Source organism: Melozone crissalis, unplaced genomic scaffold, assembly GCF_028551555.1.
Source record: "Melozone crissalis strain CALT ecotype California unplaced genomic scaffold, PUWL_Pcris_2 ptg000027l_1, whole genome shotgun sequence".
NCBI lineage: Eukaryota > Metazoa > Chordata > Aves > Passeriformes > Passerellidae > Melozone > Melozone crissalis.
The window spans coordinates 85,932,018-85,959,241 of NW_026535805.1; the positions used below are offsets into that span (position 1 = coordinate 85,932,018).

Genomic DNA, 27,224 nt, shown 5'->3' on the forward strand with positions numbered 1-27,224 from the left:
TCAAGAATGACTGTTGATTTACATGACCTAACTCTATGGACAGTTTTTTTTTTAATTAGTTAATTCCCTTTAAGTTTTACAGCACACATTTATTGGATTGTATTTTCTCAGAGTAGTTATGGGATGGGCATTTGTCCTCATTTCTCCCCCTACACTACTGTTTTTTTTATATGGAAAGAATATCTTACATTTAAATTACTACTTTAAAATTTATTCTCTCCATGTGTGGTTAATATGCCAAGCTTTTTAAATGGCGGGGGCGGGGGGGGGGGGGGTGGGCAGGGGGAAGATATTTGTAGATATTTGTTACATTTGTTACAGGTTTTGATTATCAGTAGTTAATTCCTTTGCCTGATGTGCAAGAAAATATAGGATTTTTTTTGGAGGAGGAGGAGGATTCTGGAATTGTGAGAGATACTTCTGTTACTCTTCTCTCTGCCATCCTGTGAAGTGTCCAGAAAATCTTCTTGTTCCACTTTTGCAAAGTGAGGAATAATCCCTCACTTTGAGACTTCACACTGAAGTCTAAAACAGTAGTGACTGGGGAAAAGCACAGCTTGGGTGGTGCTGTTTGTTTACACCACTGATGAGTACCTGATGATTTGAAAAGACCATCAAGGTTTTTAAGACATATTACAGAATGAGCTTTCATTGTTTTCCCTTGTTTACATATGTGATCATAGAATATCCTAAGTTGGAAGGGACACACAGGGATCATCTAAGTCCAACTTCTGGCCCTGCCCAGGACAGTCCCAAGAGTCACACCGTGTGCCTGAGAGCATTGTCCAAACACTTGATGCACTGACCACTTCCCTGGGGAGCATTGCAAGTGCCCTAAGTGCCCTCTGGGTGAAAAAGCTTTTCCTAGTATCTAGCCTAAATGCTATAGCTGATGTTTTCTTTAACCTGGCAATTACTAATTAATCATATTTTTGTTAAAAGAAATGATACTTTTCTCAAATATTCTGCTTCTGGAGTCATGTTTGCTTTCAAAGAGTCACATTAGTCTATCTATAACATAAAATCATTACCCTGTTCAGCCAGTTATTGCATCATTATTATTTGGTGCAAGTGTAAAGTGGCAGCATCTGTTCTTGTAATCTCAGCTGAAAATTTTCTAGAATATTTTGACCATTGTGAGCTGTAGATTCAGAGGGAGTGTAAATCTCTCCCATGGTTTTGTCTGTGCTGTGCATCACTATTCAGTTGTGTATGTGGTAGCAGTTAATGTATTCACCCTTCTACCAGGTGAATGCTCCTGTGCTTGAGAAGGGCTTACAAAAAGGCAGAGAATTATGAGCACTCATTAGTTATTACCAATTTATGCTAATATACAAGGAAAGTAATCATTTAATCGTTCTGATTGAAATGATGGGCATGATTCACAGGAGATGTAAATTGGTATAGCCCTATTTAAATCAATGAAACTATACTGATATGTGCCAGCTGAGAATCAGGTCCCTCATCTTTATTTGAATAATTTAATGGTAGGCTGACCAGACCATTACAGAATACAGTTAATAGAACAATCCCATATTGAAGCTGGAATGTAATATTAGATTAATTTTTTAATTTTTTTTCCTCTCTATTGTCCTGTTTAGTAGACAGGTCTTAGGTCAAGTTTAAGCTTTGAAGTTGCTGGCATAATGGTACCTTTAGCAAGCAACCACAATGTGGAAATATATTAGAAAATATATTTTCACATTACTGCTAAAACAACCCACTTTTTGATGACTTTTAAAAAAAACCCTTTTTTTACCTCTGTTTTCTGTCTGTCCTTAATCTTACCTGGTCTGGTGTTAAAATAGTAACTATAGTGCAAAACCAAAATGAATGAAAAAAGCTAAAATTACTGTGACTCAGCCAGGTCTTGCTAATGAAGGAACATTTCCCATTATATATATTAATTTCAGGTTCTGGATATCAGTCATTGTTAGGAAATAGTATAAACATAGTTGCCAGTGTTTTATTTTTTTTTTAATGAAAAGATCTTAAGTAAAATTATGAAATTTCCAACTCTCCCTGGAACTACAACAAATGTTTCTTCTCAGTTCATGTACCTCTGGGACTGTAGCACTGGAAAATGGTTGCAAAACTCTATTAATTTTCCAGGTGCTTCGTACTGGGTTTCTGTCCTACATTTTATGCCTCACTATTTTTTTCCCCTGAACAGAAAAAAAAGGCAAGAAAAATTTGGTTTTGGTTTAATTTAAAACTTATTAGTAAGCTAATATATGAATGTATATTTTTTTTTTATTATTACCAGAGGTGTTTAGCAAACTGATGTCAATACATTGTGTGTGCATATATTACATGGGTTCCATGTATGTATGAACTTCATCGAGGGTCACATAATTTATTTCTATCATTTTACTCTGGAAAGTTCATGGCTTCTTAAGAGCAGTTTGATTTAAAGAAATTTGATGTTGGGCATTTGAAGTTATATAGTTTTCTGCATCTTTTGAGTTGTTTCCAGAGACAAAATCACACTACTGAGATCCAGCTTAGTTTTGGGGCTGCATCAATAGGCTGCTTTATTTGGAAGTTGATGTAATGACAAATTTAAGCTTTGGAACACAGATTTTAAGAGAGAAGTGAGACTAGAAGGAGAAGAAAGGACTGCTTCATTTGAACGGTCATTGTAATGATTTTGTACTTCACTTAATTGTTTTACCATTACAATACTTTTTATTTGTGTAGCACACTTCATTCAATATGGTAAACGCAATTTGCAGTGTTTTCTTCAAAATGAAATATCCCAGCAAAACAGAAATTAATATTTATATGTGTAAAATAATATTTATATGTGTAAATGTCCTTGAAAATTGTAAAATAAAAATAAAACATACCAGAATAAAAGAGAGAAATACCAATTTTACAACTAAAAAAAAATTAGTTTCTATATAATGTGCAGAATTAGTGCATGATTGAGGTTGGAAGGAATTCCTGGAGGTCATCTGGTCCAACCCCTCAACTCAGGCAGGGCCACATAGACTCAGTTGCCCAGGTAGATATTGCATATCTCCAAGAATGGAGATTCCACAGCCAGTCTGGGTGGCCTGTGCCAGTGCTTGGTCACTCTCACAGTGAAAAGAGTGATTCTTGGTGATTCAGGATGTGTTTCACTCCAGTTCAGGATGTCTGTCCATTGCTTCTTGTCCTGTCATGGGGCACCACTGAAAAGAACCTGATCCCCTCTTTTCCATTTCCTCACTTCACATATTCCATTGAGCCTTCTCTCCTCCAGGCTAAGCAGTCTGAGCCATTCCAGCTTTTCCTTGCAGGAGGAATCTCCAGCCCCATCATCATCCTAGTGGCCCCTCACTGCAGGCTGGTCAGTGGCTCCACATCTCTCTTGAACCGAGGAGCCCAGAGCTGCAGCACTGCACGTGTGGCCTCCCCAGTCTGCTCACCCCGAGTTCTCACTCCTTCTTCCTAATTCTCTTGTTCTGTCCAGCAAACCAAAGTCTCTTGGGTTTTTCCAGCTCTGGTTCTCACAGCCATTCTGTACATTGATAGGATTAATTGATTTCAAGGACACATTATTGCTTTAATAGCAAATGATGGAAAATAAAGTCTATAAGTCCCATTTGCTGCTGTTTATGGGGAGACAAAGCTAGTGAAAATACAAATCAAAACTATTTTAAAGAGGAAGTTTGGACAGTGGTGAGGAGAGATTGCAGTGGTATTGAGAGGGTAATAGCTCAGAAAAGTTGTTGCTTCTTTGGAAATGTTGATTGAAATAATAGTATAAATGTGATGTAATATTTTATTTAATATTAAACTGCATTGACTAACTGGAATTTAAAATTATAAGATAGATATTTTTCTTCTTTCCTTTGACTTGTGTACTCAGAGAGTTTTCTATATATATATGAATATATATATATGAATTATATATTGAATTTTTTGAATTATATATTGAATTATTATATTAATTATATATATGAAATTATATATGAATATATATATGAATTGATCTTCTTTCCAATCAAAAAGTTTTCCTAATGTAGTGTGACCTGTCAGTCTGTATATAGACAAAAAGGAAGCAACAGGCAAATGAGGATTTTGCAGGTAGGAGTGCAATAATAGGTAAGGATGAAAATATTTCAGCTTCAATACACATGCAAGTTTTCTAGATAAAAAAAAAAAAATTAATAAATATTATCTTTTATACCTGAAATCATCATCATCACCACCATCATTCTCAATAAGGCTTTTTCAAGAACTTTGCTATGAACTATGTAAGATAAAAGCTGGGATTATCCAGCATTTCAGTGCCAGGGAAGAGGCAACTATGACATGAACACAAAATGTCAGTGTACTTGCAGGTATTAGTACTTTTCCTCATGGACTGTGGTAACCACTGCTTTGCGGTAGATGACACAGTGTCTGTGTGAATCAAGAGTTTGTCCCCAGGAATATATAGGGCACGTCTGTAGGTATGTAGGAAGAAAAAGGAACAAAAGAGCCAAGAAACCTAAAAGGTTTTCCTTGGCATTGGTTTTCATATGCTGAAACCTTCCTTGAGAGCCTCCACTGTTTTCAGCATCACCTGAGAAAGCTTTTTTTCCAGTCAGGATCAAAATTATGTTTGTCTTTTTTTGGCATATGTTAGCATCTTCAAAGACTTGCATCATTCCTGATCTGTGTTTCTAATCAGTGTGTGTGTCTGAGTGTGCACACTGCAGCATACACATGCACACACATACAAGCAAAGGAGCACCTGTGTACAGCTTTACTTGCACTTCTTTTGGGGACTAGCACAGCTTTGTGTGCCCTCTCTACATGTGATTAAATATTAATTAGGCTTCTAATATAAGAAAGTGAGTTCACAGGCCTGAGTGCCACATAAATAATGCATGAGGTACCCGAAGGCTCAGCCGGAGAAGCTGATTGGCCACCTTGGATTTGTATAATTATGAAGTTTCATTATTAACAGTGGAAGCAGTGGAGAGATTTGCCTAGCTTGAGGGACTTTGAAAGCATAAGCTGTCTCATTAGGGAAAAAAGGGAGTAAGGCGTAATATGCAAACTTGTTAGTAAAAAAAAAAAAAAGGAATAAAAATTAAGCATAGCTTTTAAACAGGAGTATTTTCTATGTATATATAAACATTTCTAAGTTTATAAAAAGACTGAAATTCAAATAGATGAGGTCTATACTACAGCTGTTTAACAATTTTGTTTGTAAGAGCTCTTGGTTAAAAGCTTTTGTTCTTGGTATAAAATAATCTTTAATAATTTACAGAAAAATCCACAGGTAGCTTAATGGGTTCTGCAAAGTGAGAGGTACGGAGGTGAAAGAGAATGAACACAGTCCAGGGTTCTTGCTAGAATGTGTGTTGTGCATGCAATTAAATCTCAAGGTCAAACAATTTACAGACAATTACTTTTCTAACATCTCCAGAAATGCCTGCTTACACGTCTTTAATTTTAAATGATACTGATATTCCAATTCTCCCCAAAGGTTAATGCTGACTAAATCCAGCTGTGACCTGACACGATGCGACAGCACAGTGCCTAATTATCCTCTGGATAGTCATTTACTTTAAACCATTAAAGAAATAGGCTGAGAGGAAGATTTAGGACCCAGAAAAAATGTTAGCCTGACTTCTTTCTTCTTGAGGATGGGATGGACTGAAAAATAAAAATAAAATCTTGCTAAATGTTAGCCATTTGCTTTGATGGCAGAAAATTGTTCATCCCACTCTGTTTTTTTACAGGTTAAATTGCTAACTAGTTCATTTTATCCATTGCCTACGGCTGGCGCTAAATGTCAGTGACAAATTTTGTACTTGTCTTGAAGAATGAATTAAGTTATGCACAAAAGCTATAGTGCTTTTTTTAAGATGAGTGAATTGCAGAGAGGAAAAAAAAAGTTGCTCATTTGAAAAAGGATTATTTCGATTAAAGGCCTTTTCTATTGTAGTGGAAGACAGGTAGTGGTTTAAGATAATTCTGACAGTTACCTCCCACAGAGGCTGCAGTCCTTTACTAGAAATTTCTTTAAGAGCACTTGCATCAGATTATGCACTATGATTGTTATTGTAAGACCATTTGTGACAGTAAAGGGGGGGGAACAATTACAGAAAATGGCAACTATTATTCATTAACTAAGGTAAAACTGGTCTTTCTTCAGTGAGGTCAGCATTCCATTGCCTTCAAAAAACCTTTCTATGGTTTGTAGCAGTGGCAATTAAACACCTCCTAAGTACTGTCTGCCAAATATTGGTGAGAAGGAACAGCTCATTCAGAAATTTCTATTGAGAAGATCAGGCACAGTCTTCACAATCCATCTGGTTTTCAGTTGTCTGGCTCTGGTAGCAGCCCATAATCTCCAAGCAAATAGTGTACCTAAGAATGTTTGTTACCATCAGTGTTTGAAACTCTGGACTGGTTTACTATCTGTAAGCTAGGTCTAAGGGAGCTCTACGTGTTTGTATTTTATTTTATTTGGTTTTATTTTCATGTGGGCTCTTTCTGTTCATTGAAAATCTAAAGGGAGCTTAAAGTTAAGACTAGACTTTACAGCCATGTCTCTTGCAGAGGGGCTTCATTAGTCTAGATCTCTCACACTGCTGAGGTGGCATAGCTGATGTTCTGTTGTATTTATAGGGCTTAATTTGGGCTATGGACAGTTACTACTAAAGGGCAAAAATAATTTTTACTTTATTTTTTTTGTATTATAGAAGTCCTGGTATTTCCAACTGTAAGCAGAATACCATTGTGCTGTGCACTGTAAAAAACCCACAGATTTGAAATAAATGTTTTTAGTGGCACCCACAGGTTTTGGCAGATACCTTTCTTCTCTCACTGTGTGCATAAATATTTTCACTGATACCAGCTGTAGAAAGTGGTATGGTAAATGCTAATCTCAGTGCAGTCATAGCAGTCACAAATGGAAGTTGGATCTGTAATTTCAAGCTGAAAGCTGAAATGAAAAATCTAGTGATTATGCACTACTGCCCTAAGCTACTTCTCTCTTCCTTTCTCCTCTACACTCATTCTCAGGCAAAGGGATAAGGTTTCCTCCCCAGGAGAAAGAAAAATAGATTATCAGTTTTCTGGTGATAACAGTGCAACTCCTGAAGACAGTCTGGCTCTAAAAAGCAATACATGCTGGGATACATCTCACCTACCTTTGGATGTTATAAGCACAGATGTCTCAGTCTGAGCTAGGTATTTTTGCCCCTATTCTACTGAGGAGAGAAACAGGTATGACCAAATACATTCCATGTAATTTCAGGGTTCGGTTTAGAATGAGATGAATTGTCCTCTGAGCTGCTTGGTTCTTTCTGTGAACTTTAAAGAAAAACCCAACTTGGTTGCAGTTTTAGATTCCCACATTTGGGCATCATACTAATGATGATTTTCCTATTCCTGAACTTCTCATCTCTGGCTTGCCTGATTGCTCTTGAAGAATTTATTTCCACTCCCTATGCATGAAATAGCGTCCCTCAAAATTTTTATGAAGCACATTTTTTAGCTATTTCTCTGATGTATTTGTTCCATTTTTAAATGCCCACACTTTCGACCTTCCCTTTGATAATCTAGTTGGAGCACCTTTGGTTCATATTTTTGCTCTTTTTTAGGATCTTGCATCACTTATGTAATTTGCTTCTAAGTTTTGTACTTCACATGTTCATTGCAATGTGAGTAAGTGTTACAAGAGTGGTCTCACTGAAATTTTGAGCACAGATACTATTCCTTGCTTCCAATTTGTGGTATATGAAAATTTTGTTAGTGACAAAACACTACACAAAGAAATTAAATTATACTGAGATAGATATTTTTAATTTCCTGTAATATTGCTTTTCAAAGAAAATGTTGGGATTTTGCTTCAGTTACCTCTTTTGTTGCATTAGACTACATAAATTTCTATATTTGTAACTGTACATTTTGCAGACTGCAGCCCTTCAGCTAAAGGGGTTGAGTTTCATTCAACCCCTTGTTTATCATCCTACAGACCTCTTTGTATTGTTAGCTCAACTTCCTGAAAATTATTTCTAAAAATACTGTGATATCTGGCCAACAGCTGTTTCTTAACTGTTTCTTTTGGCATTGACTTAACCCAGCATCTCATATTGATAATTTGATCTATTTTATGATTTAAAATCTCTATAAAGAAACTATTGCACGTGTCAGTGAGTCTGTTAGCCACAACTTAGTGACTTACCCAAATTTAAACATTTTACCTAAACTATGCAGGCAAGCAATTGAGTGAGAGAGGATCTTCAGAGGGCAACCCATCTCACCAACTCCAAAGGAAAACTGATCAAAATTTAAATTAAGAACATGAGAAAAAAAGAAGTACAACAACCAAAAAAAGTCTTTTCGTATGTAACTTTTCCAGAAGACAAAGAGTGAAGGTGAAAAGAGATGAATGGTAACAGATGAGTAATATCCCAAAGGTGTGCAAACTGTAGAGTGGGCTCTTTCAACACTGCCATGTTTCTCTTTGTTGTCTTCTCAGTAGGTCTTGGAAACTTATACTAAATATTTACTATTTGGATGGCATAATTTTCATAGGATGAATATCAATTTGTTTGCAAATTAGTTTCTATGTTTCCTGTTTTGTTTATTTGAGAAATAGGAGAATGTTATTTAAGAAAATGTATTTTAATATGTCAGATATGATATTCAGTTCTGCAGAGTAAAAGAAACATTTCAGTTTTATTATTTTATTATTCTTAGAATAGAATTCTGGAAATTATACCTTTTCCTTATAGCCTGTTTTCATGTCTTAATTACTGGATGGTCTCCTGGTAAATTTTTTGTTTTACCAATGATTGTCATTATGTTCAGCTGAAACCTCCAGCTCAGGTTATAGAACTTTTCTGCTGAATCTTGTTACCAGTCCCAGGACAAATCTGTACTGAATCACAGATTCTGATCCATAGACCCTGCTTGTGTAAGAGCACTTTTAGGAGTAAGAAAAGACATACTCATTAAGAAAATATTTAATCACTGGTACAGCTGTAGTTTTGAGAACCATCTTCCCAGTAATATTACTTCATAAAATAAAGAACTGAGTGTGAATATGTTTTGGTGCCAAAATGACTAAAAATATTTTAAATATTTCCAGTGAATAAATTTCATCTGATTTTTGTAAATGTTGGAGGAATATATGTTTAGTACTAAGAAGTACAGGATATACTGTTGTTTAATTTTATTTTCCTTTTAAAGCTAAATGCATAAGCTAATGTAAAAAATTCTGTTTCACTAGTTCTGTGTAGTAATTTTCTCTGTGAACATTTGGACTGAAATCAGTGGGAATTTTGTGGAATAAGTTAAAACTTTCTGTGAAGGTGGGAAAGAAAATATTTTTCTGACTAACAATGCCAAGAAGCAAACGAAGGGTAAATATATATAGATTCTGGTTAAAAATTAACAGCTAGTGAAGTGGGAACAATACAAGGAGGATGGTGGTGAATAAAGCACAAATCTCATACTAAAATAATTTTGGACTATATATTTAATTTCTTTCCTATGGTGCTATCCTTCACTTGTTGAATCCAAGTGTCTGGTAACTTAGAGTAACAGCAATTTTCCTTCCTTTTTTCCTGTGAATACTTTTTCTCTCAGTAATGAATTAATGGTATATCCAGGTAGAAGTAAAAATATCCCTTTGGTTACAGAAGGAAAGAACAGTGCCCTGGCTGCAGGCTGAGGTCCTGATGGGTGCAGCAACTGAGCCCATGGCATGAGCAGCATCAGGCTCTGGTCTCCCTCAGCTGAGCGTGCCTAGGAGGCACATTTGTGACTAAAAATGGTTCTAGGAAAGAGAAAGGACGATGTGCTGTTTGTCTGGAGGGAGTCAATCCACTTGCTGCTGGCAGTAAGGTAGTAGAAATCATACAATGTGCAACCATGGAAAGCTTAAAAGCAATCAGTGAGGTTGTTGCCTTAATGATCACTGATATAAAATAGACAGTGAAAACCTGGAACTCTACTGCATCCCCATGCAACAATTTGTGAAATCTGAGCTTCACAAATGCAGATTTGAATTCAAAATGGTCCATTTTCTGTTTGACTTAATAATAAAATCTTGTTAATTTTTCACTGAAGAAAGCTTTTCTATGCATAAGAAGAATTCCATTTGTGGATTTTTGAAGTGCCATAGTGATTGGGTATTGTGACAGACATTATGGGATGGGTTGTTTTGTATTGTTTTGTTTTAGGGCTTCTTGTATGTTTGGGGTTTTTTGTTTGGTTGGTTTGGATTTTTTTTTCCCCCTGAATGTGAAATATTTTCACCTGAAAATCACTATCAACTGAAATTTATTACTTGGTCATATGGCCAAAAAGCTGTTCCAGCACCATTTTCTTCTTTCCTTATTCTTAACATTCATTTTTCTTCATCTTTTCTTAAGTGATGGTTTCAGTCACTTTCTAATAAGCAGTTTTACAATTTCAGAACATCTCTTGAGACCTGCTTGTCAACTCACTTCCCCTCAGGATAACTCAGGGTCCATTTGGAAAAGTTGTATCTATGCTGGATCCTCTAAGAGAACTTAACCCATAGTCTGTCCTTATTGTCTGACCCATTCAAAAAATGTATCCAGTTATTTTCAGTTCTAAAATCAGAGCTGAGCCTAGAGTAATCTTAAACTTAAGCCTTTATTGTTCCAGTGATGTAAGGATCCATGATTCTGGATAGGTTCTTTCACAATGAGAGATAATTAAGTTTTATTTCTAGTAGAAATTAAAATTTTATTCTTACTTTTTTTTTTAAATTGTGTTACATAGATTTGCATGTCTCAGATGTATGCCACTGAAAAAAATAACATGAAGTATATTTAGAAATTGTTGGTTTGTTCCAACCTGAAATATGATGAAAAGGAAGCAATTATCACCTCACTAATTCTTTTTTCCCTGTTATTTCGAAGTCACTACATCCAGGAGAGAACGCGTTTGGATGTTTGTCAGAGATTCCTAAGTTGTAGCAGAAGCACTATACAAGCAAGAACAAAGTCAGATTAGTTTATTTTTGTTTTTTTAAATACAGTCTTGGCATGTGAAATGTTCTGAAAGCTAAGGGCATTGCATAAATAGAAACTGTGTTATGCTACCGTGTTTATCAAATGCTCCTCATCTACTGCACCACCCCCATAAATCCACCAAAGCTGTTATTATTCAGGGGTGGGAAGGTGGGGAGAATGGAGTGAAAGCTACAGAATGATTTAACACTGTGGGAACTTAATCAATAAGACTGTTGCAGTGAACTCCCAGGAAAGAGTGTTGTTTTCCATCCAGATGATAATGAGGCAGACTAGCAGCAACCTCTGGAGGAGGAAAGCTGGAGCACTGAATGTGTGGTACAGCTTTGCTAGTTGCTAATTAATAGTTTGAGGCCAGACACCTTTTTGCCGTCCTGTTACTTGCAGTTTCTTTCTGGCTTGTCCCACATACTTCTTTCACTACTGGGGTCAATCGGTGCTAACTTAGATTCTGGAAACCAAATTTAACAGTACTAAAAATTTAAGTCTACCTTTCTTCTCCCCACTTTGTGCTTGGCTTGATTAGTACATGTTACATGGCTGTATAGCATGCAATCCTTCCTTACATTGCAAAAATAGTTTATTCTTATTCCTTGTGCCTTGTATTCTAAATTTATACAGCTGAAATTATTTTGGTGTTTGAAAAATGTGGTCAGACTGGAAAATATCAGCAAAGGTCAAGTTGAATAAAAGTTTAATCTAAGATATGCAGATTTAATTATTTTAGGTGATGGTAGCTTGAAGAGGTTGGGAATGCTTGTTCAGTGGCACTTAAGCTGAGTATTGATTTTTCTCACTTTTATCTGGAGTCCAAAACAGAACAGGGCTCCACTTTAACAAAGCTAAAGCTGTGGCTGAATGATGCCATTATATCTGTAACTTTGCAACACATATAAGAAGCAGAGAGAAAGCAAGTATTTCTTCCATTGCCAGGGAAGAATTGAGGCAATGGAAAATGAAACAGTGAGGTCAAAGTTGGCTGTAAGTAGATGCTGTAATACAATGTTGGACACTGCAGTCTAGCAGTGTATTGAATCCAGGTTTTTGAAGCATATTTAATGGGAACATCTAAAAGCATTTTATAGGTAAGAGTGAATTAATGGATTGTTTTGCTAAAACATGGGTAAAACCTGCTACACTCACTAGGAAACACAAGATGAGATTTGTTTTACCATAGTGAAAATATGAATAGCAGTCAGCAGCTGTCCTTCCAGGTTTCCAGGCTAGTACTTCTCTAAGATTATTTATTTTAAGATACTTGAAAACTTTTCTTAAAATGTTTCCCACACTTGCTATAATTAATCAACGCTAAGAACATAATATTCATTTTATTGGTGATGCATAATGGCTTTTGTTGCATTTAGTTTTAGTTTACATAATGTTTTTCTAATTATTCTGTTTTCCTGACTCTTGATTGCCTCATCTTTTTGCTAAGCTTGTCATGACTCCTTTAATCACCAGTATGATAGCAGGGGAAACAGTGGAGAAACTGTACCTGTGGAGCAATGTATTTTTCTCAGCTTCGCAACAAAAGGCCATTGAGACTAAAAATGCTCATTTGATTTTTGCTGATTTGAGAAGTTCTGTACCATCTTTGATCTTTTGCCACAGCAGATCAAAATTTATATAGAAAACATAGCATTATCTAGAACTTTCTAGTACTAAACATTTTTTAAAAATGTTATTTAGAGTTTGAAGAGGTAATACAGATACATTTTTTGCACTGAATTTAAAAAACACCCATATTAAAATCACTTAATCTACTAATGAGTGATGTGAATCAAACTTGCATTCAAAAATATTTCTATTTTACCTAGACATTCAACTGATGTATGCAAAATTACCTAGAAAACTTGATTTGGATACAGAGCTCCAGCAGAAATTAGGTATTCATTTCCCTAGGCAACTTTCATTTTTTGAGCCTAAAAATAGCACATTCACAGTATAATTTGTAATTAATAAATCCAGCTGGTATTTAGAGACTACTGACAATTCCACTGATAGTATTTTTTCCCATAGCATTCCTCTCTGTCCCTCAGTAGTGGAATTGCTGCTGCTTTGTGCTTTCAAAGTAAGATGTTTTGGGCAGACACCTTTCTTTGGGTCAGTGTCTGGGGCAGCACCTACTGCTCTGGTTTCTCAGGTCAGAACTTGACATTGTAAGAGACAAACATGCCATTAGTAAATTATTTAGTACTTTAAGTGTCTGTCATGTCATTCTTTAATTCTGGTTCTCTTCAGTGACTTATGCTGCAAAAAGGTTTGATATCACATTTGTATGGGAGGGCTGAGTAACACTTCACAAAATAGAAGATATCTTCATAACAGAAAGAAAACAGCAATGTTTTATTCATTGGTACACTGAAAATTATAGTGCAAATACAGATTTAATTTGGATTTCAGCACAGGGCTGTCACAATGGCATATGGGCAGAAACAGCAGACACCAGATCAGGAGTCGTGCCTAGTAGGCACCACGACAATACATGCACGAGCACATGGGCACACAAATACACACACAGTTCCTAAGTACAGTCTTTGTCCTAATAGATATCCATATATTGCTCATGATTTACAATGATTTTTGTTTGCAAACCAATTGTATTTTCATTTTCTTTTGTGCTTTGACAGGATATAATTATTTCTGAAACATATAATAGGATCAAAGCATATTTCATTATTAAAGAACTTATTGCATTACGTTAGTGCCCTCCTGAATGCATGAAAATGTTAATCCAGTTTTGTCATATTTTTCAAATAAGCAGTTTTTTCGTATGAAAATTTTGTGAAATTAATTGTTTGCTTTCTCCCAACCTCTGAGGGGTCTATAGCTTCAGAAGATATCAGATAAAGGATGATGACATATAATGAGAGCAAGATTTAGCTATTAAACTTCCTTTGACTCACTTTAAATATTGATTAGAGAAACACTTCTGGGCAAATATTTATATTGAGCAATAATATAATTCAGTGACTTTTTTTTTTATACTTTCTGAATATCATTATGTCTTCAGTAATTTAGCTTAGAAAAATACATTGTTAGCCATGGGTTATATGAAAAAGTCCTAGATAGACGAGACCAAGAAAGAAGAGTAAAATTTTCCAGCAGTAAACCATCATTCATAAGATGCAAAGATACTCTGTGCTGCCTAGCTTATATCTGGCCTTTCCCAGGGTTTAGGACTGCTGTACCTGGGATATTGGCTTCAAGCAATTTCTTATATAATGCTAGTGTTGTGACAGATACTAATGAAACCATGCTGTTTCTAGATGAAGCTGATATTGCATGCATAGTAGAAGAGATAATTTCCTTATTCACTTTCTTAATGAACTCAACAAGGATGAAGGAAACTTCCTGCATCTATGACTATCTCCTAGACTTTATTAGTTTTCTTCAGCAAGAATAAAGTTTTTGCATGTTTTTGTTTACTTGGTATATACCATATTTAACAAGAACAGCTGAATCTAATTGTTGCATACATGAATGATGTTTTCTTTGTAGGGGGAAAAACAGCATGTAAAAAAATCTCAATAAAAATCTTGTAAGAGTAAGAAACATCAACATATTTGTGTTTTAAAATTTCTTCCAAGTTCTTACCCAAATGGTGAAGAGTCCAACATGTGTGCGAGACATAAAGGGACCAAGTATGTATATTATACAAAATATTTGAGTATTATTTCAGTGTGAAGGCTGTGTGTGTTGTTTAATGACTAGTTTTTGTTTTTTTAATTATGTTGAACCTTTGGTTACTAAACACCCCAAACATTCACTGAAAGTTTGAGGTATCCAGGTTGGAGGGCACTGTGGACCCTCCTCGCCCCAAGGCAGCGCTCTCAGCTCAGCTGTCACACACTGAATGTCTTGCTTGTCTTACCCAGTGTTGCTGGTCCAGGCTATGAACCAAGTACTGCAGAGAGGGCTAAAGAATTAAGTGCTTGCTATGGACTTGAAAGGATATAAATCTTGACAGTGGTAGCTGAGGAGGGAAAGGAGGGTGTGAAGTCAGTTATCCAGATAAGTCTGCCGTGTCCATTGATACTTTCAGCCAAGTTAGATCTCTGACAGAGAATATTTTTGCCTTAGGTAGGAAAACCAGTACAAATTTAACAGCCATTTGCATGTATTTCTTTTATTCCAAGTCCTTAAAAGATAATTTTTGCCTATAAGAAAAATTCTCCTTGGTCAGTTTCTCAGTTAGAGTCCTTGTTTATGCTGCTACCTAGATTTCAAGCAAGCGTCTTTAATTTGGGAGGACTACAAAGTTTGGTCTATTGCCTGTAAATACTTTATGAAATAGTCAAATCAGTTTTATCTTGTTTGAGGTTGTAATATGTCAGTAACGATTGTATTACAGATGTATGCCATTACAAAAACCTGTCTCTATATTGAAATGACATCCATATGTACATATTTCAGTAAAATTGGATCCTTCACAGTTTCATCTGAATTTTGAACTAATGTTTAATAGTTAATTTTAGATTGTATTAAGGTAACTAATTTATATAATTTTTGATTTGTAGTGTTTAATATTGATATTCCTTCAATTCCTTCACCTGTATCTTACTTTCTTACTGGAATATCATTTCTTATTGCTCTAATTCATATTGTCCTCTGTCAAGTAAGAAGTAATGCAACTTATTCTTTAGACCCATTTATTGGAATGAGAGGAGTATGTACTGTTCTTATTGAGTCAGGAACAAAATCAACATAGTGGTTTGTAACAGAGAGGAAAGAGATGTTCTAAATACTCTACAATGAAAAACTCCCAAAAGAAGCCTAGGTTTCAAAATCTTTAAGTGGTAAACTAAGTGAATAGGTAAACACTTGAGGTGCTTTTTGTCATCTCAAGGCATGCAGAAGCATATTCTTAGATTATATATATGGTCTGTCTGCTAAAATATGGAGATGAGCCTGAAGTAATACTCTAGGACAGTACTTCCTGGTTTTGTCAAGGAATGATCTGGCCTTAGGGATTAGTCCACAGCCTGGCTGAAGCAGAGATTTTTCTCAAACCAATGAAGGTTTAATAAGCCAGAAGTGTGTGGATGTGCAACAGCTGCAATTTAAAATTCTAAGGTTATACAGATGTCTCAGGAAAGGCCCAACCTCTCTATGAAATGAAAAGTATAATTTTAATTTGTCTCAGGAATGGCAGTGATTCTAACATAATTCATCAAAGAAGGCATTTGACTACAAATCAACTGCATGTTAAATGTGTTTCTGTCTCAATATGGAGTTTCATGCTATGGTAGTGTATCCAAATCTGTTTTTCTGATAATTCAGTTAACAAGTTAATCTAAAGTACTGTAAGACTTTTCTTTAGTTTATGATTGATTTCTGATTTTTTTGCTTGACTGTTTTTTTTTTTTTTTTCTTTCTGGTCAGATATTGTCCCAAGTTTCTATGAATGTAACATTCTGAATATGATGGTGAATAAAAGCATGTCTAGTTCTAAGAGATATCTTGCCATTTTTTTTCCCTTAATGCTTTCTATCAGTGTTTTTGACTTGATTCTGACTTCCTGTAACTGTGTTCCTACAGCAAGTTATTTCTCTGTATATCTAGGCTGATAGATCTTTCACGTCCAATCACATTTGCCTTATATCCAAAGTGACAGATTTTCAAAACTTCTGTAGCTTTGTAGTTTCAAAACTTCTGTAGTTTCTGAGCTAGTCCAGGGCTTATTATCTCCTTGGCTTCTTTTTTCATTTTTGTAAATACATGGGCCAATGTAATGTGAAATTCAGGATCTAATTTGTTTAGTTCTTATTTTATTTTTGTTGCTTTTTGTGTTCAAAGCATCTTCTTCCAGTGTCCTCTTCCCCAGGCAGTGGGATACTTGAGTTAGGTCTCTCCTTCCAGCATAGAAACTGAGCATCCTTCCTTATTGTTGTGACATTTCACATAAGCAAAGATTTAAGCCTAGTTTTACCCACATTTTCTTGTATAAATGCCAATCTGGACAGTATCCTTACTGACAGTGATTGTGTAATGTCTTCTTTTGGTTGTCTTGCCTATGCTGTTGTCCACATTTTTGGCCTTGTCTGTGTGAAACTCTAGCTGTGAAGGCCCTACTACACACTGTACTTCACTAGTGTGTAGTACCCAGTAGTCTGTAGCTGAGAATGACTGAATCTAGGATAACAAAAACACAGGCCTCTGTTCAACTCATAGATCCTCAAGAAAATGTAATTCCACAAGTAAAATGATAGAAAATACCACATAGAGAAAATATCCTTGATGGAAAAGGAGATTTTTTAAACTCCACTCATTACAAATTCTCTGAAGATATGTAGGACACCAGAATAAGGCTTAAACAGCACTTTCAGTAAGCAACTGCAAAAAATAGATATCTTAGAATAAAGACGTTAAGTGGTGGTGTTACTTCTTTTGATAGGATGACAGTCACGATGTTTTCAGTTGTTCTCACTTAAATCAGCTAAGAAAACTAGCTGTATTGGACAAATTCAAAGAGTATTCAATTCCATATAAATACGAACCACATGCATTTTCTAAGCATTTTCTAAGTCTAAAGTGTTTGGGAGTTATTTAAAGGCAAGCTTGAATATTGCATGTATAGGGAGCTAATTGAGTGCTTTCTCTGGGATCCTAACAAGTCTGGGACCTTGGACAGAAGATTTTGAAAGTTGCTGACTAATCCAGATTTTAAACCTTTAAATTTTATTTTCCTAAGTGAGACCAGGAAGATGCTTAGAAGAGCATACTGTAGGCAATACCTTGATGCTGTGGGTACAGTAGAGGGTCTGCAGTGCTGTATGAAATACATTAGGCAGAGCAGCATTTGCAGACCAAAGGAAGCACCACAAGTGTAATACTCATAAAGATAAAAAGTCCAGGAAAAGTCTGCTTTTTGAGAAAAAAAAAAATTGCATGAATAGAGCTGCATAGATTTTAAGTTTGTAAATTTCAATATTTTCAGGCTCTCACAGGACATCAATACCTGAGTGCTACCCCAGAGAATCAGTAGTGGAAAATGCAGTCAAAGATGGCTGTCAGCTTGGAAGAAGCAGGACTTAGAGTGATTTATGTCTGAGCAAAAGCAGTAATTAGATTCTGTAACATTAACACTACAGGAAAAACTGAAATAGTAGAGAAGAGAGGTTGTGCTTTTTCATTCAAAGTGTATGCTAAATGTGTGTTGTTCAATTAAAAAAAAATCTTTAATGGAATCTGGGAAGAAATCCCATGATAAAATTAAAATTTTGGCAATTCTTTAATCTCTGACTTCAGTCTGGTCCCTGTAGAGGTAGGGACCTGATAGAGAGACTTTGGAAACAATTGCTGGGAAGTAGTGAGATTTCCACAAACTCAGAGTACACTAACCTAACTTGATTTTTCAGTAGCCTTGTCTAGGGTGAAATATGGACTGAAATTTTTAGTCATGCACAGTTTTTGTAGAGACTAATGAAAATCAGTACTACTGAGTACATTGACACCATTCTTTTTACTCTCTGCTGTTGTTGAGGTGTCAGGCCTGAATGGGACTATGTTTATAGGCACTAGGATAGTGCTGCTCAAATTACGAAAGAAAAATATGGTGATAAGAAGACAGAGATTAGAAGCAGAAAGTCCAAGGGAAAAATACAGTATCATGGGTATTGTGCAAAAAACCATGTTAGAGATATCTGTTTCAGCCTGTTGCATATGTCAGAGATGTTGAAGATCAAGTTAAAAGAAAGATTCTTGTTGATACAACTTGTAAAGATTCTTCCATGGGACCAAAGCTGGAATAGATTTGAAGCTAGTTCTGGGCTAAGTCACATTTCCAAGACTGCCCTTTGGAAGCTACTTTAGGCAAAATACAGTCATATATATAAGTTTATTTTCTCTTAGCACAGTAAATTTAACATCTGATGATCACCCATATTGTAGCAGACATAAATTCAAACATATTATTAGATTTAATATTCTATCACATTGGAATACATACACTTATCTTATGTAGTGGTTTAACAAAGGGAATTATTCAGACTATAATACACAGAGGATACAAATCACAAAGGACCAGCTCTGTCACCTTTAGTTGCCCCATAAGTGTTGAACTACCTGTGTATTTTATGCTTGGATGTGCTTCATCTCAGATCTGGAGAACTGCTATATTCTATACTAACAGGAGTTTCCGAAAGAAATGTGTTTAGATGTAACAGTTTTGGATTAGATCTCTTTAATTTCTCTCTCAGTTTGACAAACATGCTCAGCAGACACACAGAACTATGGAAAAGGAAAAATCCCCCAATCCCCAAACCAAAAGCCACAGACTGGGACAAAATACTTGTCAGAACTGAGAAATTATCAGAAGTACTTAATTTCTTAGATTCTTGTTGAATCCTACAGAGTCATTTCTAATTAAACTGAAGAAACTCTTGGAAGCCTTATCTTAGGCTTGGTTGTGGGAAAAAAAAATAAATCTTAATTTCTAAATGCTTAGACTCCATTTTTGATAGCCTAAATCAACAACTTTTCCAGCCTCAAATTGCTCAATAAAAAAAAGCACAATGATTTTGAACATTATTTTAATTAAATATAGAAAATGAACTTTGAAATATCATAGCAAGTTAGGGCTTTATTGGAGGGATTTTATAAGTTTCACCTGTAAGAGCTGGGGCCAGGATTTGGAGGTGGGGCTGTGCACTGACAGTCGTGAGTGCAGTGACAGCCCACAATACATGCTCACTGTTTTGTATCATTAGCACTGTAGTGAATCTCAAAAAAAAAGAAAATGTCCAGTCTTTTTTATTACTTCACTTTTCCCCCCTTTTTTTTATTTTTTCTTTATAAAGCACCTAATTTAGGCCACAGACAAAAAGAAAATGTATCTTGAATATGCATCACAGGTTCCAAAAATGAAAAGAAATTGGATTTGGATAGCACTTACTCAATAGACAGATATGATACATGGTAAGAAGGTGCACTGTCTGCCCTGTGATAGATTAAACTACTTTGTAGGAAAATTACTGTGAGCCAGTCACCACCACCACCGTGGCTAAATCTTTAATAAAATTCTCTTCCATATTCAAGAGCGAGGTATGAAGTACACAATAAGCAGAGAGGAGTAGAGTGCCATTTATCAAACCACAGCTAGGTCTGTAATCTCCTGCTTTATCCTTTTTTAGTACTTTATTTGTCTTTATTGTTGCAAGGAAGCACATTTACCCAGGGCAGTGGGCTTTTGGTGCTGATAAACCTTTTGCTTTAAATTCTACCTGTGGGGTTTTTTTCTTTTCTCCTTTTTTCTTTTTTTCCCCCCCTTTTTTGTTTTTCCTTCTTGATCAGATACCCATCTGGTCACTCTATGGGAGTAATTAGTCTGTTTTGGTGCTCCCTGACTTGTTACATATTCTTTCACCCTACCTTGCCTGACCTGACCCTACCTCTCTCGTCTCTATGCTACAAAAAGAAAGGGAAAAAAAGATATTATAACATCTAAGACATTTTAAAAAGAATACTCATGCCTGTGCAGAAGATGGTCTGGGGTGTATTGCATAATGCTTTTTTGAGGCTATTTGGCAAGATGGCAGTGTTGAATCATGTTGCAGTTGGCCCCTGGGTGGCACTACATGGCTAGATCTGGGACCAACAAAACCAGTTTTGGATAAAGGCAGAAAACATAATTGAACCATTTTTCTTCTTAAAAATTAAAGACTTCAACTAAATTTGTTGTTATTTGCTGAATTCAACACAAATTCACAGTATTAATAAATTGTGTTCCTCTAATTGAATGACATTCCAAAATGTTCCCTGTGTCTTGACTACCTGGTAATATCTGGATCATTTCTGGGAACACCCTGATATTAAGTACAGATTCAGTGGAAGGGTTCCTATGGGTAGAAGTATGTGACTGGAACTGCTTTGTGCTGCCTGAATATGCATACTACCAGCCTGTGCTGCAGCCCTGGGGGTGATTTTTTTAGTACTATTATAACCCTTTTTATTGTTTGAATAGCAGTTTTATGACAAAACATTTATATTCAGCCTGCCTTTGTACTTGACTGAAAGAGAGCAATCACTGAGAATGATAAGGCAACAATGGTAATGATAACTGCATTTATGGAGGCTTACAGAATTTAAACGGGCATGCAAAAATAGACTTACAATAGTGCTCTACCTGTATTTGAATTGGCTTGGGTATATTTCTTGTGCCTGGCCCATGTTTGATTGTTGATGGATATGTTGCATTTTATTCTGTTTTTCTCTCTCATGGCATTTTTTCTGTATGAGTCTTACGTGTGTGAACATCAGGTTTATCTTAGCACTGAAAGGTGTCCAAGTAAAATGGAGGAATATAACCATTTTTCAAGATCCATATCCTTGAAATTATTGCTTAACTGACATATTAAGATTTCAGAGTTTGTGGTATTATGGTCTTGCATCAGAATGGTCATTACCTGTCTTTCAAGGTTCTACCTCTCAAGAAAATAGGCAAATTCTCACTATCCCTTGAGAAAAAGTGAGAAATAATACTGGACATTGGAAAGCAATCCAAGAGTTTAGGATCAGTCCTTCTGTTGTTAAATATTGTTAAGCCAAATCAATTCTAATTTTTTCTTCCTTTGCTATGAAGTTTTCTCTCCTCAGTGGTTCACTCAGACACATCCACAAGGACACACATGCACACACATTTGTGTATTTCCTTAAAATTTCTTGCTTATACAAGAACATAAGACAGCAATGAGAAAGTTCTTTGTGTTCTGGGAGGAAACAAATGGTTCCTGGATCTCCAAATTGTGTGTGAGGGGAACAAAATTACACCAAAGTCTGCATGTATTTTAGTATGGGTTATGAAGAAAGGAGGTGTGCACTATACATTGTCCTATAGATATTTTAAGGCTACGTCCAGCCACACTGCTCACAGACTGCAAAGTAGACTTACCAGTGCTAGAGGGTTTCTTACCAAGGAAGAGACTGCTCTCATGGACTTAGAATGACACATTCAGCCCACTCACCTAGATTTTTTTTCAATATTTTGAAAAAAATTTTTGAGGGAGCTATTTTATATAAAGACTCCTTTCTGTAAACAAACCAATGTATATTTTTATAGAAGTGAATGACAGTTTTAAAGACCTTTCAAATTTTGAGCCATACATTTAGGTTTTATTGTTTTTTAGAGATGGGAACCTCAGTACAGCCCAATTTCTTCCATACTTTAGTTTTCCTATGACATAATTTCTGTCTTGACCTGTATTTTAATTTTTCTGTATTTACCCATCCATTAGAAGTTTACAGTATATAATATCTAGGTCGAAAAACATTATGAAAATTAAGTGAATAGAAATGTGGAAAAAAAAAGTTGGTAAAATCAAATATATCTTTTATTTTATTTGTGTCTTATTTTCTATTTCAGAAGCTCACTAACTACACTCCATTTTTTAATGTATGTATATGATCATTGCATGTCAACCTCTTCATGTGCTTGTCTGCACTATTTAGGCTTTAAATATGCTTAAATTAATAATTCAAGTTCTCTTTTGCAAACGAAATATAAGTAATGCAAACATTAATTCACTTTGCCTTATAGTATTCTGGAATGCTGCATTCAAAGAAACGTCATTTTCTACTAAATGTCTTTCTAATACTTCTGTGCAAATGATACCTTTTCCCCAGGCCCAGCTACTTAGTGGATATTATTGAACAAATGTCTTTTATAGGATCGAAAAAAGTGAGGCATTATGTGAAAGAAATTTTTGAAAATGTGCATGGACTATTTCTGAATATGCTTAGTGAATATTAAGCAAACACCTGAAGTTCCTGTGCTGCTGCCTAGAACCAGCACTTCATTACCTATTACGTGCAGTGACTTTGAATTTTTTATTAGGTACTGGTCTCTTAGCCTGTAAGGCTTGTGCATGATGTCTATGAGAGCAATTTCCAGCAGAGCGAAGCCTTATCACAGATTCACCTAAAAGGTAAGGATATTTTTTAATTTTTAGTTCACATGCTGAACAGCTGCCTGCTGAACACCTGCCCACGGAGCAGGAAAGAAATTTGGTTTAAGGGTTGATTATGCATGTCTTACTCATATACAGTAAGTCCAGAAATAGGCATGATGAACTTCAGATAAACCCAGAATATGCAAATGCAAAGTACAATACCAGAATATTTACCCCCTAATTTTGTGCTCCACTACATTTTTAGTGCTTTTTTCTTTTTCATTTTTTTCAGGTTGGTGAGGACATAGGAGAAAGGCTTATATATGCTTCTGATTTATTTAGTTTCTCCCAAATCTGGAGTGTTAATATTTTAAAAAAGCAAAGTTGAACTATGAATCTGGCAGGTAATGTAAAAGAATCATTGTGCTTGGCATTCCTCATATTTGCTAAAGAAGCTGGCAAATATGAATAAGTATTAGGAAAAAACCAGCAAAGATGGAGGAAATGATGAAAAATCAAGAAAGGTAACTAATCAGAATGTGAGGAGAAAAGATACAACAGTAAAATTAGAGATCCTCTAGGAATGCTTTGATTACTTTTTCACTGAAAATGGCTTAAATGGACTTGTGAGAGTGAGGGACCTTATTACAATGGATCGTGAGTGATGGGTTCTAAGACTATTAGTTTGAGGAATTCAAATCAGGTAATTTAGGGGTAAAAAAGTCTCAAGAAAGCATGGGCTACACATGCTTTCAGAACGTGGTGATAAACTGATGGTTGAAAGAACAGACTTTGGTAAAAAAATAGAAGGAGTGACAAACTTTGGAACCGAAGACCAACAGGGACCTTCTTGGTCTCCAATTTTCTCATATTAGCATCATCAATTTACTAAAAATAACTTCCATCTTAGAAGTTTTTGCTTTTTCTGATAGAATTATTCTCTTGGACTTTCTTTTAGAAACTGATTTACTTTTCCACTTTATTTTTTTTTATTTCCAATTCATAAATAACTCTTGTGCCAAAAACTGCATCTGGATTGGTAACTGTCTTTCAGTCTAATGTTTTATATTTCAGAGCAATTTATTGCCATTTCTTCTTTAGCCAATCCTTTTCCCCCTTTCAATTTAACCACTTGCCTAAGTGTTTTCAACTTTAACTAACATTTTCACACGTGTTGTTTCATGAAATGCCTTGCTGAAATCCAGATGGATATTTCCTCAAGCACATCAGTATCTTATTAAAAGAAAGCCATTGGTTTAGTCTTCCTCCAATTAGTATATGCTGCATTCTAAAGCTGGAAATGTCTCCTTTTCTTGATCATATGAAACCAGAGATTTTAGTGATTGTGCAATGAAATCATTGCTCATGCAAAGGGAGAGCCTTGTCATCCACATTTTCTGAACAGAGAATTTGAGTCATGCCATTTAAAAGAAGGTTTTCTTGAAAGCAGTCTCTTTTTGATACTGGTGGTATCAGTATCAAAAAGTATCAATCAGACTGAGCATGCATATCATGACAAATCTTTCCTCCATTAAAATCATTTGCCATCCTAAAATGAATTAGCTGAATCGATATACTCTTCCCGAGGTTTCCCTGAGGAGACGGGAGCAGCTGCCAGAGCAGCAAGTGCTGCCTGAGCCGTCAGGCACCAAGGCAATGAGGCCAGCACTGGTGTCACCAGGGAGCAAGAGGGTCCCTTGCAGGGCACTGGGGGAGAAGGTCACTCATGGGTACCATAGTTGTGCTGAGGAAAAACCAACAATCAGCTGTGACTGTCAGAACTGGCAAAGCTGTGCATTCCTGGAAATGTATAACAGTAACACAAACTCCAGGGCAGCAAGAGAAGGAAGAATGCTGCTGCTGTTTCTGATGTGTCATGCTCTTCTAACTACTTGAACTTCTTGAACAACTGTGTGCAATATCTTCAATTAGTTAATTAGATTAATATGTTCTCAAGGCTAGTTTGAGGTAAAATTTATTACTATTTTGTTTCTTATGCTTGATAGGTATCACAATATGTAATAATGGATGTATTTAATAATGAGCATATTCTCCACCTCTTTCTGAAGACTGTTTTTGTCTAAAGACCTGCAATGCTGCAGAGAATAGGAAGAAACAAGGTAAAAAAAGAAAAAGTCAGACATAAATAAGTTGAAAAATTTGAGCTGGATGCTTTCAATTGGTTTAGTTTGCACAAATTAGCAGACTAGAATTTCTGCAGAGGTGGTAAATATACTGTTTTTTTTTTTTTTTTCTAAATTGAAATTGAAAAAAAAACCTAATGCCATGGAACAACTATTTTTTCAATTGAAAAATATTGTTGGCAGATTTTTATGGCTTAGTATTTTTTTCTTTTTTATTCTCTGAAAATGAATATTTTTTTAAGGAAAGACTGTGTAAACACATTGAGCTTTACAATTAAAATTTGTTCTCAGCCTCAGAAGAGCCGATGCAAGAACTTGATTTGGAATTCTCCATCAAAATTATTTTTCAATAGAAATAATTCATGCTTTGAAATTAGAAGTGGCATTAGTATGAGTTGACAGTAGAAGTCCCCTAATTTAGTTTGAAAATTAATTCTTGACATTTTTGCAATTAGAAAACTGAAAGTTTGAAAAGTGAATTTTTTTTAAAGTGTAGCTTTAAATAAAACCCTTTGGTCATAATAATTTTCTAATTTGTACTAAAAATTTCAAATCAATATAAAAATATTTGGAGTATTTTCAAATTACTGACTACATATATGCAAAATTTTCATAGTTTATAATTTTTTTCCTGATTGTTTCAATAGGATGGTATTTTGAAAATTAAAATTATTTTTTCCTGTCTACCCCATTTCCTTGTGATGTTTGCTTGATGTACACTATCACCTGGTCTTTCAACACAGCCCCTTAAGCAGAGTATTTTAGTGTTTACATGAGACTTAAATTCAGTAAGCAGCTGAAGTAGTTTCTGTTTGTATGGCACACACTTGTACAATTTGCAGATTTGTGTATTGTGAAATGACTGAATGTGATTATGAAAATCTCACTTGTTTGACTTATGATGGTTACTTTCATCAGCAAATAATATAATTTTCAGTATATGACACTGATTCCTTCTTATGCATTTTTTTTCTCATTATCAAATTGACGATGCATTTAAATATCAGGGCTCTATTTCTTTTCTTGGTAGTCATTTGAGCTGTTAGGATTGTTCTTTTTATAAAAACTGGGTCTTTTCTTAAAACCTCTTTCTTTGTTCAGCGCAACTTTAATGTGTGGGACATATCTCCTTTCATCACAGCAGGGGACTCTGTATATGTGGGATAAACTAGTTCCATATTAGCAATGTGGAATTGCTTGAGCTTGTTTGCATATGTTGATAGTGCCTTTTGTGATGGTAAGTTTTGGGGAATTCTGTCAGCAATATTTTTTTTTCTCAATAGTTAATTCATATCCTGTAAAGATGCTGTTCCCACTAAGCCTAAATGCTATTTTTATTGTCTATGGATATAGGATATGTTGATAATAGCACAAAAATGAACTAATCTCAAGTAAATGGTTAGTTTTGATGACTGAAATGCCAACACTATAACTCACTTTTTGCTGCTTAAAAGAGAACTCCCATAGTTGCTGTGTTGAAAACTTCTAGGGTTGTTTGGAATATGTAGGTGTAAGAGTTTATTCAGGGAGCTGAAGCTGTGGAAGCACTTGGACCATGTGAGTCTCCACATTGCATACTAAAATTTGATGCATGGAGAACTTCAGTGGGAATCTCTCACAGCAGGTCAGGTGCCAGGGCTCCTTGTGAAATGTCTGCAAGGGAACTTGTGTGCTCCAGTGAAGAGGAGAACTTTTTAGTTTGGGAATTTAAGTCAGGTTTAGGTAAACAAGTACTCATCTTGGCTGGTCTGGTGTAGCTTTAGACATGCATGGAAAATGGAACCTAGGCAATTTAGGGGTATTAGTGATAAAAGTTTATGTATTTATGTATATAATTTTATGTCTTCACATTACACACCACTGTTTGATCCAAGTCCCACTTCAGATACCTCCCTTGATTTGTAAATCTTACTCTTTCCTTCTTATTTTATCTAAAGATGTGTGTTGATATAAATGATCACTTTAAGTTACTTTTTTATTTATCATAAGAGAAATGTTGACCACTTTACTTGGGAGTGCTCTGCTGTGCCCATTAGAAGATATAAAGAGGAGAGTGAACCTTTTGTTATTTCTGTAGAAAAATTAATTTTCAAATTTGAATTTTTAAGTCTGCCTAAAGAAAGTCAAACTTCATCGTGGCTGCACTATCAAATCCTCTTGATTTAATGGCATTTTTAAGGTTGATCTTATTC

General features: G+C 35.4%; 1 long non-coding RNA gene across 2 annotated transcripts in view; it reads left to right on the top strand.

Annotated features, from left to right (window-relative positions):
* Positions 1–27,224, top strand: part of LOC128939155 (uncharacterized) — a 194,252-nt gene that overhangs the window by 44,434 nt on the left and 122,594 nt on the right. For both annotated transcript variants that reach the window (XR_008483206.1, XR_008483205.1), the window contains exon 2: positions 22,834–22,924. This is a non-coding gene — a long non-coding RNA (uncharacterized LOC128939155). The remainder of the gene's footprint in view (positions 1–22,833; positions 22,925–27,224) is intronic.